The 6,367-nt window shown below is 33.8% G+C and overlaps 1 long non-coding RNA gene across 1 annotated transcript; it reads right to left on the bottom strand.

Moving 5' to 3' along the window:
* Positions 4,760-6,258, bottom strand: LOC110263252. Its single transcript, XR_002348579.1, has 2 exons — positions 5,707-6,258; positions 4,760-5,298 (listed from the first exon to the last, which is right to left on the bottom strand). It is a non-coding gene; the product is annotated as an uncharacterized LOC110263252 (long non-coding RNA).

Here is a 6,367-nt window from a genome sequence, read left to right as displayed (position 1 = left end):
TCACTACTACAATGTTCTTGATTAATCAAACACCTTCTAAGCTATTGAATTTCAAGTCCCCTTTCGACAAGCAACCAACATATGAGAGATTAAAGGTATTTGGTTACTTGCCTTATGCAGCAACTTAATCAGGTGAAAGACTAAAATTCAATGCCAAGGCAGATCCATCAATCTTCATTGATTATCTACTTGGCTACAAAGGATACACATTAAACAATTTGAAGACTAAACAGTTCATGATCTCGTGAGATGTAATGTTCCATGAAACCATATTCCCATTTGCCAACAAATCTACACTACACACACTTGACATTTTTACTGACACTGTACTACCCTAACCCATCTTAGATCCCATCCAACCTCAATCCAAACACTCAACCCAACACTAATATAGTTGATCCACAAGACCCCATCACCATTAACAACTATATGCCTTTTATTGAACTCTAACAAATAATAGTCACTAATCCATCCTAGCCTCAACCCCTTCGAACACCAACTAGACAACACAATCCTCTACCCTATCTTCGAGATTATATTTATCACACCACCTCTCATCCTATGTCCAACCACATTAGCAATCATAGACTTAGCAATATCTATAAGTACATCATTGCCTTATTCAATAAAGATACCTGAACCACAATTTATCACCAAGCAGTGAGGTACGAATAATGGAAGAGAGCTATGCAAGAAGAATTGAAGGCATTGGAATCTAATCATCCTTGGCAATTGGTACCTTTTCTACCCAACAAGCACACTATTAGGTGAAGATGGGTCTACAAAATAAAATTAAAAGCTGATGGTAGCTTAGATTGGTATAAGCCAAGGTTAATCGTGAAGGGTTACACCCAACAAGCAGGCATTGACTTCAAGGACACCTTTAGTCTAATTGCAAAGATTTCAACAGTGAGAGTCCTTTTGAATGTGGCAGTAGCTGAGAATTGAACATTGCTCTAACTTAACAATAATAATCAATGTTCTGAGAATCGAACCAAACCGGCCGGTCAAACCAGTCCAATCAGAAACTGCTAACTTATGCGATTCGATTTACAGTCTAAAACTACCTGAACAGAAATCGCCGTTGAACCGCTAAACCAGCCATGAACTGGTCGGTCGGACTAAACCAAAATCCGATCATTTTTCTAAAAAAATCTCTCACCCTAAAAAAGAAAAAGAACTCAGACCCTCTCACCTTCAAAATGCACATAGAGCCAAATTCAACTATCTAACACTATTCCATTGACTTATTCTCTGCCGCCAACAACACCTGGGACTTCCACCAGAAAAAAATAACACAGAGAAATGTAGAGAACCAAAAAGTAGTAACGCAATAAAAGTGGAGAAAAGTGAAAAATGAAGAAGAAAAGCCAAGCAGAACGATGAACGCGGGCAAAATATTGATTCAAATTTTTCTCAAAAAGAATTACTTCGTCGATAGTATAGTTCTGAACCAACAAATGACCCGTGTCAGAGTTTAAAAGATTGTCACAATATAAATCAATAAAACCAGGAGTTTTAAATCTCGAGTCGTCTCTCAAAGGAATTGTAGTGAGGTGTACGTATCATTAGTTATGAGAAAAGGAGTTTTGATGGCAAAAGGCAAGAAATTAAATGACAGGAAATTGAAAAGCAAACAAGGAATTCAAATGCTAAAAAGCATCTTAGCAAGGATTGAGAGTTAAGGATTCCTATCCAAGTCATTGACTACAACCATGGTAATTAAGAAGAGGTAATCCCACTTCGTCATCCCCAAACATCGAGAGAAAGTCAAATAATTGATCTTAATTCACAAGTCCTAGCTAACTCACTAATTAGACTTAGTGAAAGACTAGCGTTAGTGGAAACAAAACCAACTAACAACCCTAAATTACCAATCAATATTAGACATCAATGACTCAAGGTCACCTAAGTCCTCAATTCCAAGTCAAGAATGCAAAATTCTACTCTAAAACTAGAGAAAATATTTCAACAAACACTTGGAAGGCATAAAATGAAAACATCATAAATTGTAAGAATAATAAAATCTATAATTACCAAACAAGAAAGCGGTAATAACAACTAAAAAGAATATCAATAAACATAAAACATCAAATTGCATTAAAGAAAAATAGAAATTAACAATTGTTCATAAACCAAAATTAACAAAATAAAGAAATTAACAAGTAAAATTAAACGAACTAAGATGATAGAACATGAAAATATAAAAGAAACTACACTAAAACAAGAAACCTAAATCTAAGAAAAATGCAAACTAAAAACCCTAAATTCTAGAGAGAAGTTGGAGCTCTCTCTCTAAAATTCTATCCTAAAATAAAACATAAAACATAATCATCAAAATAGAACACAACCATGCATCTTGCTGTTATCCTTACTAAACTATTGAAGCTCTAGATGAACTTGTTGGTTGATCCTTGCTTGTCTTCTTTGCCCATTTAGTCTTTGATTTTTCCATTTAGATTTCTAAGCACATGTTTGCAAGTCCTGTATACTTGACACATGTTGTTAGTTATGTTGTATACTTGTGGACCATGACTGAAGTGTCATTTTGACTTGCATGATGGATCAAGCCACATCATATGCACCCATGTAGTGACATTCACCTACTTTAGCCTCTCCATGTGGGCATTAAACCGTATCCATGTGGTTATCTTGGCACACTTTTAAGCAAGGCTCTTGATTTTTTTGTCTTTAAACATCTTCGCAATCATTGCCCAAGCTTTCTTACAACTGTGTTAGGAACCATTTTCTTGTTTTAGTTTTTTGCTATCCACCGTTGCATAAGCTATGACAAAGAAATGGTTGTTTGCATCTTGTACTACTATTGAGAGGAGTTGTCCACCATAGTATCCTTTTAAAAAAATCCATCAAGGCCAATTAATCTTACAACTAGCCTTGAACGCAAGCGTACAAGCCTCAAGAGAGATGTAAAGCCTGTTAAAAAATGACATCCTTAAACCAGGGTTGCTCCGGTGTAGTTCCATCAAGTAATCTCTGATTTTACCATATTGTTCTCCCTGCTTTCCTATTATTTGTTCTCTTGCAAATTTCAAAGTTCTTATAATCATCTTGTCATTAACTTGAATGTTATAATCTTGATTCAAGTGTTCTTTAGCCTTTCTTAGTGTCAAGTCTAGCTAAGTGACTAATCTCATAACCAACTTGCTTGCAACCCACTTGTGATTGGCCAGCTTGGAGCCAAACTTCTTCTACGTGTATGCTTATCTAGAAATGCATTGATTTGATAACATTCATTCTTAGAATTGTATGAAGTAAAAAATCAACCCCTTCAACACACTTGGCACTAATCCTTTTTTATTCGTTCCTAATGTATTGACATTTCTTTCTCTCATATACAAAATAACCCTTCAAGGTGGTCTTAAAACTCAGCCATTGTGTCAAACTCTATTCCCAACTCAAAAATATAATTTTCTATAGCCATAACTAGTTTTGTACTTTGGCCATTTGTGCTTATTATCTCCCTCACCATTTGATGAAATAGAAGAAACAAATGCCTCTCGCATATACATAATCATTCTCTTCTTCATAATCAACTTCTTCAACAATTGGCTCAACAATCTTAGCACGATTAGGCCCAGTTCTATTTTGTCTAGCCTCGGATTAGAGCATTCTACAACCAAGCTCACTACTATGGCCACCATTATTAGACCCTGAACTAACTCCAATATCACACCGCTTGTTGGGCCTAAAATTGGGCCTAGCATGTTTCTTGCTCTTTCCAGCATAGTTCCTAGACACAACCTTATTCTTGGGTATAATGACATCCACATCAATTTTCATCATCACAATCTGTCTCCAACCCCGCACTTATCATTATCCTTTGCTTAATACTCATCCTTATTCTTCTTGATACTTTCTCATTTTCACTTTATATTCATCACCATAAGTGTCACTACTCTCATATCCATTAGGAAGAGGCTTGTATGCCTCATCCTCACCACTCTCGTAACCATTATCAGATGAGGATAAGAATGAGAAAGAAGAATAATTAATTTGAACTATAGTTGGACCTATATCCTCTTTAGCAAAACAAGGCTCACCAACTAGTGTTTAAAGTATAAATTAAAATTCACACATGCCAATTTTCAGAAAACTATTCTTCAAATCATTTATCTTATAACCCCCGTTGATCACATGATGCCGAAATTCTAAATTAACAGTTGTAGATTCTAACTAGTACATTGCAGTATAATCAGTATATCCTAAAGTCTTTAGTAATTCTTCCATATAAAAAATATTTAATAACTCTATGTCCATATGAAAGATTTTATGCACCTATCAATCCAAATAATGTAACATCTCATTGCTATCCTTCATAAGTCTCTTACCATGGTTAAACACAAGAATAACAAAGTTGGACATCTATAGCAGCAAAAAAAAAAATTAGCACCAAAATTTAAAAATTTCAAAAATTGTAAAAGCATTTTTATTCCAAAAAACACAACAACACTAACTTTGTTTTAAAGTAGTTTCTCTTAATCCCAAAGTCATATTTTTACAAATATAACAATACAACATGATGAATCTTTTAATTTTTTTAATGAAAGTGCTTAATGGTTTAATAGTTTAATAACATAACAATAGTTTAATCACTAGATCATAGATTTCAAAGTTTGAATCTATTTAAAAAACAGCAATTATTATTCTTATTTTTTTAATTGTTATACTCTCTAAAATTTAGCTATTGATATCCACTACATCATTACATCAATTAAAAGCCCAAAAAAATCATTTAAAAAAATTAAATAAATGACAAAGAAAATTCACGAATTACAGTGAGAACATTAGCATATATGGATATGAAAATGACACCAAGACAATGTTAGCTACCTCCACGACCAAATTTAATCACGTTGACAGTAACAATTTCTAAAGTGCCAAAATGTTAATGCATATATATTTTCAAGTTGACAGATGAAAATTGTCCTCAATTAAAAATTATTTAACTTCTTAAAATATATTTTTATATCGGTCAAAAGAGAAGCACACATAAACTTAATTAAATATTGATTGTTATGAACTTACATACGAACGATACAAGACATCACGCATTAAACAATAATATTCCACCCGAATAATTATCAAATACATCATGAATTCATGAGTAATGAATTTCTAAATCATGTCTTCATTCTTCAACTACAGTATGATGATATTCAAATGCAATGGCTGAGTGAATGAATGAAGATATTTACCTCACCGATGAAATGCTCTGTCACAGCACCATCAAACATCGTCAGTAGCTCCGACAACAACAACATCTTCCTGGGAGTCAAGCTTCATCAACAAATTTTGGAGGGAGAGGGGTTAGGATTTTGTGTAATTTTAGAGAGAAAAGTTGGATTTTGTGTTCATGGGGTAAAGATTAGGTATATATTCTCTCCAAATATATTGAACAACGATATTTTTTTACAAAATTATCAGGTGTCAAAATCGGCTATAGCTATTGAGCCCCTTCAAGCTGGCATTTAACAGACATATTAGCCGTTTAGCATGTCATGTAGTCATATTCTGTTGACTCTAAAGAGCTCATTGATGGAGGGACCAACCAGTCTCATGGAGTTAAAGAGCAAGGGTTGGAAAGGTTTTTTTTTTTCACTAAAGGCCTTGTCGTCCGTCAAGAAAATTGTCAAGAATCGGGTTAGGTATTTACCAAAAAAAAATGTATCAACAATGTCAAATTACCTATATTTGTATTGATGTCGTCATGTGCAATACTTAATCGAGATGGTACGTGTCCTCTGGTCTACCTGCATCTGTTGTTGTTGCATCCTCCCGGGCACCTACTGAACTTTCATCATAGCAAATCTAGCCTCTTTTCTCTTCGACCCATTCACAATTCTGTCTCCTCCTTTCGTAGTGGCATCATGCATCCTTCTCCTCTCGGCAGCTTCACGTAAAAACAAATGAAGAAGAGTGAAAAACATGAATGAATGATAAAGAATATAAACGGACGAAGTTGGAAGGAATAAAAAAAGACATAATAGAACACAAAAAGATAGATAATAGTTTTTCTACTAGACATCTAAAAAACTTGTTCTTAGCAACCTAGATCACCGAAAGGATTTTTCATACTAGACCTTCAAAGAACCTATCCTTGACAACCTAGAATAATCTGATTGATAGAGACTTTCAATTTGACAAGAAGAAAAAATCAAATTATATGAAAAAAGACACAAAACAAGGATAGACACTTTTTTAGAATTTTAGAGATACTAGAATAATTTCCAATCCCAATTGATATCCTAGGGTAATTTGAAACAAATATAAAATTTTGGATACTTGAAAATTGAAAACAAACAACCTTGTTAATTATATGATATTCTCTTCCTTTTTTGCACTTCAA

This window comes from Arachis ipaensis, chromosome B06 (genome assembly GCF_000816755.2).
Source record: "Arachis ipaensis cultivar K30076 chromosome B06, Araip1.1, whole genome shotgun sequence".
Lineage (NCBI taxonomy): Eukaryota > Viridiplantae > Streptophyta > Magnoliopsida > Fabales > Fabaceae > Arachis > Arachis ipaensis.
Note: the sequence above shows the minus strand (reverse complement) of the source record. Positions and strands in the feature narration are given on the sequence as shown.